Source organism: Lynx canadensis, chromosome B4 (genome assembly GCF_007474595.2).
Source record: "Lynx canadensis isolate LIC74 chromosome B4, mLynCan4.pri.v2, whole genome shotgun sequence".
NCBI lineage: Eukaryota > Metazoa > Chordata > Mammalia > Carnivora > Felidae > Lynx > Lynx canadensis.
In genome coordinates, this window is record NC_044309.1 from 62,048,382 (window position 1) to 62,063,374 (window position 14,993).

General features: G+C 41.7%; 1 protein-coding gene across 1 annotated transcript in view; it reads right to left on the minus strand.

Moving 5' to 3' along the window:
- TMTC1 (transmembrane O-mannosyltransferase targeting cadherins 1) overlaps positions 1 to 14,993 on the minus strand; it is a 275,547-nt gene that overhangs the window by 82,104 nt on the left and 178,450 nt on the right. The gene's annotated exons all lie outside the window — the stretch shown is intronic.

Consider the following 14,993-nt stretch of genomic DNA (forward strand, 5'->3'; position numbering starts at 1 on the left):
GTCAGGCTCTGTGCTGACAGCTCAGAGCCTGGAGCCTGCTTTGGATTCTGTGTCTCCTTCTCTCTGCCCCTCACCTGTTCACACTCTGTCTCTCTCAAAAGTAAATAAACATTAAAAAATTAAAAAAAAGTAATCCTATATTAGACATTAATGCTATAAGAAGTCCAAGTTAATACAGCCCATTTACTTGTTCAATTATTTACTAGAAACTAAGGATGCAATTATGAATGAAACACATGTCCTGCCCTCAAACAACTCCAATCTACTGAGGTAGGTTGGGTTTGTAAAGGAAAACACTTAAGTCATCTCATTTCTAAACATACCTCCTTTAAAAAATCTCTCCACTTTCCTTCTGTTCACTTTTCTGAATACCTGTGCTTTTGTCTCAAGGATTGAAAAACAAGAGAAGCATCTGAGGTTTCTGATGTGGAGATGCTGGGAATCAGTTCAAGTTAGAGCTCCAATTCCATACTTCAAATCCCATAAGTTGGTTGGTCCAGCTCCCTAAAGTTTTGGGGTTCACTGTTTAGCCAAAGAGAGTCACCATCCCACTTACCAGTGGGAGACTGTGGTTCGAGCTAAGGGGGCCCATACCTATTTACTGGATTGGACTGCCATAAACACTGTGCAGAAGCCCTGAACATTCCAGAACACAGAGTCACTGGTGCAAAAAACAAAACAAAACAAAACAAAACAAAACAAAACAAAAACTCAAAACCTCTTTCCACTTTCACAACAAGTCAGGTTTGGCCTTAGAGGTGTCAAGGTTTTCTAAATGTCTCTCATTCTGTACAACTTGCCATGCTGATGCCATTACAGGCCATCATGGTTGCTCAAGTTCATGTGGCTGCTTGCCATTTGTCCCTCTAGCCTCATCCGGATCCCAGCCCTAAGTGAGCAGGATGTAGGTCTGGCCACAGGAAAGCCTTCTGGGCTCCATTCTTCCACTCAACAGATATTTAATAAGCACCAACCGTGCCCTGACATTGTTACAGGCACCAAGAACACATCGGTGGACAAAACAGACAATAATGTTTGTGCCTGTGGAATCCACATGGGTGGGGAGAAACAGCCAATAAGCAAATAAAACACAGAGCATGCCACACAGCAGGGTGTGTTACATGGGGGAAAATCTACCAGGAAAGAGGAAGAGGGAGTCCAGGGTGGGGAGGAAGTTGAGATTTTAATGAGTGGTCAAGAACGGAGCCATTGAAAAAGGGACATGTAAACAAAGTCCTGAAACACATGAGCAGTGCCCCGTGCAGACACCCACATCTCCAGTGCCAGCTGACTTCTCCCCCTGCCTTCATAAAACAGCCCCACTGAGAACTAATATTTACTGAGTACAATCTTATGTGCCAACCACGTTCCATAGATGGGTTCAGCCCATCCTCACATCCACGTGGGTCACTCACTGTGTTTAACCATAAAGACACTGACGAGGAGAAAGGTGAACTGATTTCCTGAATTGGGTCACATGGCTCGTACATAGAGAGCAAAGATACAAACCCAGGAATTTCAGATTTCAGAACTCACACTCCATATGCTGTCCTGCTTGTCTGGGTTCTGACCTGACTAGCTGATTCTTGTGTTCCTCACAGCTTTTTTTTTTTTTTTAATGTTTATTTATTTTTCGAGCGAGAGAAAGAGAGAGACAGAGAGAGACAGAGAGAGAGAGAGAGAGCATGAGCAGGGGAGGGGCAGAGAGAGAGGGAGGCACAGAATCCAAAGCAGGAGCCAGGCTCTGAGCTGTCAGCACAGAGCCCAATGCAGGGCTCGAACCCACAGACCGTGAGATCATGACCTGAGCTGAAGTCAGACAACTTACCAACTGAGCCACCTACGTGCCCCTTGTGTTTCTCATACCTTAGCACACAGCTTCACGTACTTCCCTCCTAACCACTCCATTCATAAAATTGTAATAGTTGTTTTCTGTCTCCTTGTAGGAAAAAGAGCTGCCCATCTGGCAGAGCACTAGGGAAGGAAAACACTGGGATCTCCACACTGGATCTCAGAGCCAGGGCCACAAGATGGCAGAAGACAAGAACAATGAAGACAACAATAACAAAAAGTAATTAGCTAGTTTATACATTTATATGTTTATACTGAGTCCTTTCTATCTGTCAGGCACTGTGCTAAGAGCTTTGTATGGGCCTGTCCACAGGATAAGGACGGTATTGGCTTTAAATATATCATCTGATTTATGGGGCATTTAGGTGGCTCAATCTGTTAAGCATCCCAGCTTCAGCTCAGGTCATGATTTCTTGGTTTGTTAGTTTGAGCCCCACGTCGGGCTCTGTGCTGACAGCTCAGAGCCTGGAGCCTGCTCTGGATTCAGTGTCTCCCTCTCTCTGTCTGCCCCTCCCCCAGTCGCGTTCTGTCTCTTTCTCTCAAAAATAAACATTAAAAAAACATTTTAAATATATTATCTGATTTAAAAATATAATCCTCAGTATTTTACATTTCATAGATGAGCAAACTAAAGGTAATAAGTGTTAAATAACTTGCCTGTAGCACCCACAGCTAATAACAGAGTCAGATCGGAAGACCCATGACTCTAACACGACGCTGTACTCCAGAAGTTGGCAAACTTTTTGTGTAAGGGGCAAAAGAGTAAATACTTCAGGCTTTTCTGTCCTTCCCACTCTATCTTTGTAGCAGGAAAATAGCCATCGACACTATGTAAACGAACGGGCATGGCTGTGTTCCAATAAAATTTATTTATAAAACAGGCGGTGTGCCAGACTCCACTCAGGAGCCACAGCGTGTTGACCCCTGCTATAACCAAAGGAAGGAGAACGCCATTCCTTTCCACTCAGCACAGGCATCAGTATCAAGTAACACGGTAATTTTTTTTGGAAAGTCCTTGTATTGACATATGGTTTAAAGAAATGGTAAGCCATATAAAATAATCTCTACTTAGGTTTGCAAATTTCTTAGAGAGTATCACATTCTTAAAAACTTGAACACAATATCACAAAGATTAAGATGCTTCTCTATTATGACATTTCATCCTTCAACATCTGCTTTAATACAGATCTCAGCAGCAGGGGGTGGGGGGAATTTCTCTCTCCATTGCTAGGGCCAGGGCAAGCCCTCATTTTGAAAGCAGAAAAATCAAGCAAATGAGAAACTACATGCTTTTGTGGCCTCCAAGGAAATGAAACCAGACTCCAGATTGCTTTGGCTAATCTGGGTAAGGGGAAATCTGGGCTCTGAACAGAGACCTCTCCACAGAGCATGAAGGAATCAGTGCAAACCACTGACATGTGACAAAATTGTAACCTGAAAAACCAAGAGCCAAACTCTGGCTGCTGATTGGTTTAGCTCATTACTAAGATGCATTTTTTTTTTTAATGCTTATTTATTTTTGAGAGAGACAGAGCGTGAGCAGGGGAGGGGCAGAGAGAAAGGGAGACACAGAATCTGAAGCAGGCTCCAGGCTCTGAGCTGTCAGCACAGAGCCCAATGCAGGGCTTGAACTCATGAACTGTGAGATCATGACCTGAGCCAGTGTCGGACTGCTTAACCGAATGAACCAGCCAGATGCCCCTCCTGACCTGAGCCAAAGTTGGAGGCTTAACCAACTGGGCCACCCAGGGGCCCCGCTAAGATGCATCTGGAGAAGCACTGCTGCTTTTGTGAATGGAATAATTATCTGATCTCTCATTCACAGGCTGAAGGTATCTCCATTTTAGTGCATATTATAACTAGAGACACGGGCATCTCTCCTTATACTTTTATGGTGCACATCCAAAGGGATCTGAATAGGAAATGCAGGTCAACAATGTTGGTCCTTTCATATTAGAAAAATGTTTAAACCTGTTATTTGAGAACTTTGTGAGAAGTTCATCATTGTGTGAATAGTACAGACGTACTTTCATGAACCTGGCCCTGAAGCTCTCAAGCGATAAAAGAAAAACACTTCTCCTTCCTGTTCACATCAACCTGAAGAGACGACAATTTTCTATCTCTGGGGCAAGCATTTTATGATGCTTACTATAGCTTCACTTTTTGTTTAGTTTTATGGAGCAAAGAGAATCTTTTCACTGTTAAGTAGAACTGAAATTCTACCTTTTAACAAACTCAAGCCACTGAAAGTTATCTATAAATAACATTAGCGATATAAGACAGACACAATCTCACCATTTTATTACTTAAAAAACATTCCCAACTTTAGATAGTTGAAATGAAACATATTTTCATTATGGTTAACTTCATTCTGGTCTGTTGAGTCCCCACCTGGCAAATTATGGCAGTAAGATCTTACTCTGGTCTCATGGATGGTTAAACAATAAAGCCCTGGAATGCTGAGCCCAGAACAGGTGTTTGATGCTGTAGCCGGGAAGCAGCAGGGAGCCAATGGTGCTGCCTCAGATCAGATTTAACCCAGGGGAGGCTGCCAGCTTCTGGTGAGCCAAGGCTCCCCCTCTGTTCTTTTTTTATCTCAAATATTTGATGGGTGGGAAAATTTCTCACAAGGTTGAATATATTTGGATGGGAGTTTATTCATATTCCAAGAAAATGACTCCAAAAGCATTTCTTGTACATTTCCCTCTTGTGCAGCTATTTGTCCTATGTGCTGGGCTCCTGGGGTAGGTATGAAGAGCTTCTTTCTATTGACTTCTCCACGAAACAGGTTTCTTCTGTTCTTTCCTCAGCGTATCTACGGAACACCTGGGATAATAATGCCATTGCTTTCACCTTCCAAGAACCTGATTCTCTTTTATCTTTTTGAAGATGAGATGCTCCTCTGAACCTAAGTCACCTACTAGCTCCAAATTTGTAAGACTTCCTGGGTTAAATAAGGCAGGGGTCTGGCGTCAGAAAAAGCCCTGTTTGCATTTCAGTTCTGACACTGTTGTTTGATCTCAAATTAGTTAAGTTCTCTGGTTATTAACAGTCTTATTTGTAAAAGAAACTAATTTCACACTGTGCACAATGCTTGGGAGACAATAAACAGCAAATGATAACATGAACACGATGTTATAATAATAATATTGCTAGGCAATTGTTTTCTGCTAAATAGAGTATGAGGCAGGAAAGTTGTACAGTCTGCACATAATCAGGTAGAAACCAATGTCTCTCTCTGCCAGGCTCCTGTCAATGTAGTAACTTCCTGGGGCCCATAAAACACTAAAGGCTGCTGTGGAACAAAAGTGTTTTAGCGCGAACTTTAAGTCTGGGAGTTCACAGCTAGGCAAAGGAATTCATTGGAGAATGAAGAGTCTGGAACTGGGTCCGAGGAGCTGGGTTCTTCTCTGACACTTGTGAGTTCTGTGGCTCCGGGAGATTGACTCAACCTTGTGAAGCCTTAGTTGTTTATTGTACAAGAGGTTAATACTGCCTGCCTTAGACACCTTAAAATACAGCTACTTTAAAGGGTTGTTGGTTGGAGTAAATGAAAGCAGGTATGTGGACATAGTCCATGAACTGAATACAATGTGTCAGTGTTTTCAAGTGTTTATGTGTTCATGTGTGTATTTAGTATGCCATATGCTATCACATCAGTAAAATGTGCTGTGCATATCATGAAAATATGTGATGAGATCTGCAAATACAACTTGAGAAATCCAGTTTATCAACGTCCAGATAGACCCAAACTATGTAATTTACAGGACAATATAAGTCTTTTAAAAGCATTCACAGACAGGGCCTGGAAGGCTTAGTCAGTTGATCATCTGACTTGATTTCAGCTCAAGTCATGAGCCCAGGGTTGTGCCGAGTGCAGAGCTTGCTTAAGATTCTCTCTCTCTCTCTCTCCCTCTGCCCCTCTTCCCCACTCCCACACTCTCTCTCAAACAAAATAAAAAATAAAAATAAAATATTCAAGGAAACTCCCTTAAAATTACAAACTTCTTGTACAGTATCATTTGCTTCAGAAAGGTTTGATTGACACATCATTTTATAGAACAATACACTGCAGAAAGTAAGATACACTTGTAGTGTGTTAAATATATGTAGCTATGTATTTCCACTCATGTGCATTCATAGTTCTGGAATTCAAAAAGCACTTAAGCAAATCCTCCCTTATACTCACTTCAAATCTTTCTCTACTCTATCTTTGTGAATTAAAGAAGAAGAAAGGGAAGAAAACACAAACGATAATCTCTCTAATGATTTAATGCACAATAAAGAAGCTTTTCTCTTCAACTTTCATATGAAATAAAGTATTAACTGTTTGAAAGTTCAGGTTGGTTATTTAAGGATAGAGTAACATTTTATTCATTTTGCATCTTGAGCATCAGGTATGACAGGAGCTGTTTCACAGGTGTGGTTGAACAATGAGGTTAAAAGTATCAGAAATTAACATGGAAACAAACATAAACTTAAAAATGAATCAACCCAAGTCAGGGGTGAAGATTTTTAAAAATTAAATTTTTAAACATTTTAATGTTTATTTTTGAGATAGAAAAAAAGAGAGAGAGAGAGAGAGAACAAGCAGGGGAGGGCCAGAGAGAGAGAGGGAGACACAGAATCTGAAGCAGGTTCCAGGCTCTGCACAGAGCCCTATGTGGGGCTCAAATTCACGAACCGTGAGATCATGACCTGAGCCAAAGTCAGATGCTTGACTGACTGAGCCACCCAGGCACCCCGATAAGACGCACTTTTATCACCAGGAAAACTATCCATCTACAGAGTATGGATGTTTCCCCTTGGGAGCCTTCCCTCCAGGCCTGGCTTACTTTCCTCCCAGCCTGGTGCAAACAGTCACAACCAGATTTTCTATCTGGGCATGAGATGCCCTTCAGCCACAGCCAAAGACCTCCCCCAAGTAACTCTAAAGCTACTCCTAAAAAGTTAGAAAAACCGCCTTCTCTCTACCCTCCCACAGCATCTCTACGACCTGAATTCTATCATTTCTTCTTCCGTAACCCACCGTATTCAGCATCTTCACTTTTGAAGTGAAGGCATAATGGACAATCCATTAGTTGTTGCTGCCCCCTCCTCTATTCCGTGTGTTAACACAGAGCTGACCACACACGTGTATGATTTGTCATGTGTCCAGTGTTCTTTAACTCTCCACAATCCTCTTTTATGAAGCATCTGTTGTGCTGGGTACCATAAGAAAACACAGACATACAAAATGGTGGTCCCAAACCTCACGAGAGAAGAATACTCCAGGTTTCCAAAAAGAGTAGGGAGGATATTTTAAGATTACTAAAATGTGTAGAAGTCACTGGTGTAGTGGTAATCATTTGGCCATGTATAAATGTATCAAATCATGTTGTACACCTTAAACTTACACAGTATTGTATGTCAATTGTATTTCAATAAAGATGAAAGAAAAAAAAAAAGAAGTCACTGGTTTGAGATGCATTTCACTGTGCAGAATCTGAGAGAAAAGAAAAGAAATGAATTCACTTATAAGGACAAGATGGCCACACTTCAGTCAGTCCTGTGTTTCAGAACACTAACCTGCGAGGGTAGGGCTGCAGACCCAGGGGAAGAAGAAAAGAAGGAAGGAGAGACCCTTACCTATGTTGCTTTACTCTCCTTCAACTTTGCTTCCTCCAAACTCCTCGTTTGCACAGGGTAGACGGAAATAATGACTTGCAATTACCTAGCGTAGCTTATGGTATTTTTCACATATATTATTCCATCTAGGCTCATGTGAATCCAAATTATACTCTCCAAATTTTACTTTCAAATTGTGGTTTCCAGACATTTGCTGTCCATCACTTAGGACTTAATGGACATAAACATTCATCTTTTATAACTAATAGGATTCTGTAATATGAAGGTCATGATTATAGTTCAGCAAGTAACTGCTCAAGATTACCCTCCTTTCCTGCCCCAGGCCACCCTGAAGATTGGCCAAGTGATCTGCGGCCCACAAGCACCCAATATGCCCTCAGCTCACTTCATTTTCACTGTGGCTCTCTCTGTTCTGTTCTGTCTGTGATCTACAATCTCCAGTTTTAGTTGTTTTTTTTTTTTTAATGTTTTAATGTTTATTTATTTTTGAGAGAGATAGGGCACGAGCGGGGAGGGGCCGAGAGAGAGCGAGACACAGACTGAGCCACCCAGGCGCCCCACACCATGTTTTAGAAGAAATCTGAGTCTGTCCTCCTCTGCTGCTCCCCCTCCCCCCATGTCTCCCGTCTTCAATGGGAGACACCTCCACTGTCATGCAGTCGAAGGCTTCTTGCTGGTGTGATAGCCTACTCTGGGTTTCAAAAGTTGATTAAGGTTATCCTTCAGCATATGATGGAGTAAGGGTGGGAATATCTTCATGTCAGGTTGCTTGTCTCTTTCCTCTTACTGTGCCAGAATACACTGTTCCGTCCAGCCCTCTGACACCTGAATTCAGAAGAGGTGTGAGACCTAGAAGCCAGGCCTTGTGTAGTGAGGCTGCTCTCGAAGGCAGTGCCCAGGTAGGAAGGGTCCTTGCACCAGGCTTGTGCAGGGCTGTGTGAAGAGCACGACCAGGAAGGAAAGAAGGAGGGGTTTACTGAGGGACTCAAGTGAATGTGTTCTAAAACTAGAGGCTGTAGGGGCGCCTGGGTGGCTCAGTTGGTTAAGCATCTGACTGTGGCTCAGGTTGTGATCTCACAGTTTGTGAGTTGGAGCCCCACATCAGGCTCTGTGCTGACAGCTCAGAGCCTAGAGCCTGCTTCGGACTCTGTGTCTCCCTCTCTCTCTGTCCCTCCCCCACTTTCTCTCTCTCACAAATAGACACTAAACATTTTTTTTAAACTATGGTGCGGGACACAGAAGACACTGGATTTAAAAGGACTTGAATACCTCTCCAAAGTAAAAAGACCTATTTACTTCTTTACTCAAATCTTGGAGCTTCCCACTGTTTCTTCTCCAGTGGTATCACTGACCTTCACTCTTTCTCTTCAGATCATTTGCTGACATCACTTTATTGCCCCTCATTTAATAGTGTACTGCATTTCCGCTTTTCCTTTCTCTGCTCTCCTTATGAGAGAACTTTATCTTAAGACGACATGATAGAAATACACACACACACACACAAAATGGATTCAGAGCTAAAACTAAGTAATGATTGAGAGAGTTTGGGTAATTTAGCCAACACATATGCACACCTATACACAGGTGTTCTCAGAGAGCAGGTGCTCTTGACCTTGTAACTGAAAACTCCTTCTCAACCTAATGTTTAGGTTTTTGGCAGAGTGGCTCTTTGCCAAGCCCAGGGTGCTTTTCCCATCTCTCCAATGGATAATACAATGGGAATTTCAAACAAAAATCAAGCTAAAAAGCGAGTATCTGGCTTTGCCTGGTTCCTGGGTTTTCTACTATTTTTGTGACTTGGCCCCATCAAAATCTAGTCACTTGTGTCCTCTTAAGTGACTCAGTCTTGTCACATTCCTATCAGCCATGGCCTCAAAGGGGCTCAACTTGCTCTACAAGGTATCAGTTACCTTGGGAGCAATCTTACTGGTGCTTCAAGCCCCTGTTAAGATTCTACTAGGCTTCAACCCAATTGAGCCGCTTTCCATGACATCATGTGGATGGGCAAACTTTTGACCCATTCTCATGGACTGCAACCTCTCTTAATAAGCTGCCTGTACAACTGCTCCTTGGAAAAGGAGGTCTGGCATTGCTCTTATTGCCATGGCCCCATTTCCTCCTGACATAAGTTCCTTCTTGATGCTTTCCCCACGAACTTCTAAGCATCAGCTATTCCTGCTGCTTATGAGGACACCCCATTATCTCAGAGTAGGGGCTCCACACCCATGCTTCCTGACCACTTCCTGGTACCCACCTCCTGGCCCTGCAAAGTGCCTGTCCCCATGGCAAATGTACTGCCTTCTTTTCTCCTCCCCCCCAGGAGACCCATTGCCCTTTTGCTACTAGGCCCAGCCTGTTGAAAAAGAGCAGACAGAAGTGATCACATTCCAATGCTTGACAACAATCTTTGCTTAAAATCTTAAGCAGTTGGGGCGCCTGGGTGGCTCAGTCAGTTAAGCATCCGACTTCGGCTCAGGTCATGATCTCCCGGTCCATGAGTTTGAGCCCCACGTCAGGCTCTGTGCTGACAGGTCAGAGCCTGGAGACTGTTTCAGATTTTGTGCCTCCCTCTCTCTGACCCTCCCCCGTTCATGCTCTGTCTCTCTCTGTCTCAAAAATAAATAAACATTAAAAAAAAATTTTTAAATCTTAAGCAGAAAACAAAAATTCATACTCTCCACAAGATTATTCTCAATCACAAAACATTTGAACTTGGGAGATGAAAGAGACCTTCAAGATCACGTAGCCTAGTAGTTACTGGAGTTTTAGGTTTCCCAAACCTGTAAAATTTCTAAGAAAGGGGAGTTGGGTGCAACCCCTGCTGCTCTTACCATCTTGTCATAGGAGAATATTTTAATGCCAAAAATATAAGAAAGATATAATTCTATAATTTAAAAACTGCATGGATTTAACTTTATGAAACATTTATTACATTGTCTTTCTCTCTCTCCTCACCCCCTAATTTGGCCACAGACCAGAGAAAACTCTGTCACAGAGATCTAAGCAACACTTGGGGACCACTGAGCAAGACCAACCCTCTGGTTTTACTGGTAGGAAAATGGGCTACCCAGGGCTGCCAGGTAGTAGGGGACAGATGGGGCTGTGCTGATTCCCAGTTCAGTCTTCTTCCTACTGGATTTGCCAAAATAAGCTTGGGTTGATATCAAATGACGGCTCTGCTGATTTTAATATTTGGCGAAACTTTGATTTAGTCTCAAATAATCATCATTCTCCTCCAGGAAGTTTGAAGAAGCCTATGCACATATGGCTTATCAGAAGGGGTTCCCAATATCAGATAACAGAAATAGTACGACTTCCCGGGTATGGTTCCTCACTTTGCATTCTGAGAAAGGAATACTGCAGTATTGCTTTAATAGCTACCTGTGTAAAATTTAAAATTCTATTTCAAATTGACAGGTATGATTTGAAGGTATTTCTCAAAATCCAAAATGAATGGGAGTCATTATTTTTCCAATTGTCTGTGTCTGATGTGTCCAGAAGCTTAGGGATTATACAACAGAAATGGCATCTTTCTAAGAGTAGGGTAATTTTTTATTTTTCTTTCTTTCTTTCTTTCTTTCTTTCTTTCTTTCTTTCTTTCTTTCTTTCTTTAAATTTTTTCAATTTTTTTATTTACTTTTTGAGACAGAGAGAGACAGAGCAGGAGCAGGGGAGGGGCAGAGAGAGGGGGAGACACAGAATCCGAAGTGGGCTCCAGGCTCTGAGCTGTCCGCACAGAGCCCGACATGGGGCTCGAACTCACGGAGTGTGAGATCATGACCTAAGCTGAGGTCGGACGCTCAACCGACTGAGCCACCCAGGCGCCCCTATTTTTCTTTCTTTTTTCCAACACATGTTATCTAACTTCTCTTTCTGTGGTCTCAATTCTCATTTTTTTTTAATAATGTATTTTATTTTATATTATTTTATTTCATTTCATTTTATAAAATAGAGAGAGAGAGGGAGAGGGAGAGAAAAATTTAAGCAGGCTCCATGCCCAGTGCAGAACCAACACAGGTCTTGATCTCACAACCATGAGATCATAAACTGAGCCAAAATTAAGTCAGATTCTTAACCAACTGAGCCACCCAGGTGCCCCTCAATTATTCTTGATCAATGCTATCCACAATATTGTTTCTACCTTCACTTATTCCCACCATTTCTTCTCTCCACTCATTCATGTTTTCTTAAAGTAGCTTAGAAATTTGCTCTTTGGTGCTAAAGTGAATAAATCACCCTTAATCTGGCATGTAAATGGATATCTGATCACTTCCTCTGACTTCATTTGAGAGCTCTCAACAACTATTTCTGCTTCATTGATTCAAAGAAATTTTAGTCCTTTGAAGCATTCTAATGTGGTTTTTATAAAATACGAAAAAGTAGCCATAAAATTATATCCCTCTCTGGAGATAAGAATAAGAGATCAAAAGTTCTGTTAGAAAAATGATTTAAGCAACAAACTCTCCTGCCTGTTCAAAAAGGAAATCCACAAAATAGGCACATATCACCAGAAGAAAAGATTATTCCAATTTCTTTTGGTGGTGAAACTCTGACCCTAAAGCCATGCAATGACAGATGGATAGCCTATTTCTGTCCCTTTTATCCATAGATTTCAAAGTGCAAGTGAGAGGAAGGTGATATTTTGGGTCTTTTCTAAGTTAGGTTGGAGGGAGGACAGAAGCCTGAAGATTTGAGTGGCTTGTTCATTGTTAGCCATAATGGCAGAGATAAAAGACCACTTGGTCTGACTCATTCTGGGCTGTCTTATAAAATAGCCTAATCAGCTCCTGGGATGGATGGGACTCACCCAGGCTTCAGTGAGGGTGTACATGACTTCTGTGGTTTCATGGATGGGATCTAAGGCCAGGATTTAGCTCCAAATAGCTTGAAATAAACACTTAATGAGTAGGAAGTTCAACTTCCTCAGAAGAATTACCAATTCAGCTTTTTACTTTATTGTCCTATTGCTTGCTAAAGTTTTTGGGACAACACAGATTTCTGCATAAAGATGACTGTGTGTATTATCAAACTGCCACTGAGGACACTGTGCATATGCTTTCTTCAAAGACCCTGGAGACTTAATGCTGTGGAAATTGGCTGTTTCTTGTCAAGGACAATAATGCAAGGAAAGTCACGCAGAGAAGATTCCTGTGTGTATAAAAGGCTTGGGAAATGTTCTTCACCATTGCCAAAGCCAATGTGTAAGCATAATACATGCAACAGGCAACATCCAGTGTTCTGGCACTTTCCCAGGGATGCCTGAAGCATGTGCAAAATTTTCTGTGGCCCCAAGGCAACTTTCAGCAGCTCTAATGACTACATCACAGCCAGTTTATAATACTGACAGTTTTGTATGAAAATGGGGGACTTTCTCTGGAAAAGATTTTACCCAGCAGAGACCAGCGGCCCCATCTCAGTGGAGAATAGTAAATAGTCGGGCAAAGACCTGCTGAAACCCTTGGAAAATGATGACTTGATGTCAATACTGCAATGCATGGACGCAGGCACTTGGGGAGAAAAGACAAAGACAGTCATCTTTTAAATGAAGACCAGCTTATCGACACTGATTTTGGAGGACCCAGCACCAGGTATGCAAAATGCAGCAAAATCCAGGTTGTTTCTGAGAGGCGGGCACTTGTTCTTGGAAATACTGAGGTCTTCTTCATATTCAGAACTTTCATTTTAATCCAAATGAGTTTAGTCCTAACTGGAAAAGGGCAGGGATACTACTTTATTTTAAAGAAAAGAAGTAAAGTCAGAGTAAGGTCTATTGAAGATATGGCAACCCAAGAAAAACCAGAGCAGGCATGATTCTGCAGGCGTTAGGGAGATATGCCTACCTTGGTGAGAGGAACCCCTTATTTAAGTAGGACACCCCACAAACGGTTGATAACACTACTATGGGCTTCCATAATGTTTATAAGAAAGATCTCTTCCAGAAAAATGACATTTTAACTTTTCGTTTAAAATTCCTGCCCTTGGGGCACCTGGGTGGCTCAGTCGGTTAAGTGTCCGACTCTTGGTTTCAGCTCAGGTCATGATCTCCTGGTTTGTGAGATCAAGCCCGCATCCAGCTCTGCGCTGATGGTGCAGAGCCTGCTCGGGATTCTCTATCTCTCTCTGCTCCTCCCCTGCTAGTGTGGTCTCTCTCTCTCCCTCTCTCTCTCTCTCAAAATAAATAAACATTTAAAAAAATAAAATAAGAAAATAAATAAAACTCTTGTACTTTATTCCCTCAGAAATTGTTCTCTCATCTCTAGATTAGACAAGTTTACTGCACATGCAATTCTTTGTCACCCAGACTCACAGATTCCTGAGGATTTATAACACAGGACTCTTAAAAGCACAAGTCCTGGGGCGCCTGGGTGGCATAGTCGGTTAAGCGTCCGACTTCAGCCAGGTCACGATCTCACGGTCCGTGAGTTCTAGCCCCGCGTCGGGCTCTGGGCTGATGGCTCAGAGCCTGGAGCCTGTTTCCGATTCTGTGTCTCCCTCTCTCTCTGCCCCTCCCCCGTTCATGCTCTGTCTCTCTCTGTCCCCAAAATAAAAATAAACGTTGAAAAAAAAAATTAAAAAAAAAAGTACAAGTCCTAATTACCAAATGGAGTTGAGCTGAAAGTACATTACTGTGTTCAGAATTTCTCCTTCTTTTCACTTAGAAAGAATACTGAGATGTTACTCGCAGAGAAGCAATATAGTTCAGAGGTGAGAGGATCCCTGACTTCAGTGGGGAGCTATGAACCACTACACAAACAGTGTGAATTCACTGACAAAGTAGAAGATGTTTAGCACAGTGACTGACACAAAATAGACGTTCAATAGAAGTTTTGATACAATTCATGTTAATTACTGCTTATCCGAAGTTAAACCCTTTGAGGGCAGAAAATGAAATTCAGTTATTTTTGTAGCCTCAGATTCCAGTACAGCCTGCAAATGTGTTCCGTGAATGCCTGTTAAGTGAAGAATGAACACAGATTCCACTTGGAATCCTCAGGACTACAGAGAAAAGCTGACTGAAGCCAGTTTCAGCTGGTCTAAGCAAAAACATATAGAACAGATACCGATGTCCCCTTTGCCCTTCACATCCCCTATTACTGGCAAGCCTTTATAGCCTGTTACCTTAAAGCAACATAGAATACAAAGAATTTGTTGTATTTTTGTCCTAACGAACAGTATTTATCAAGAAATCGTTTCCTTCCCAAATTGTACTAAAGACACATAAAGAAAATTAAGGACTGCCCTCTCTCCTTGACCAAGTCAAAACAAGAAGTTGCAAAGACTTTGAGAAACTGTTAGGCACTTGGTTTGGGAGTAATCAAACGTTTTGAAATTAATTTCTAATTATACATATTTTTAAACTTCTAACTCAATGTCAATTAATGAAACTAAATTTTATTGATATTTAAATTATTTTTAAAATAAAATGTAAAGTTAATTAAAATTCCTAATTCAATACCAATAAATAAAATAATGATTTCCTTATAAAATTTTGGTTTAGGATACTGCCTTTTACA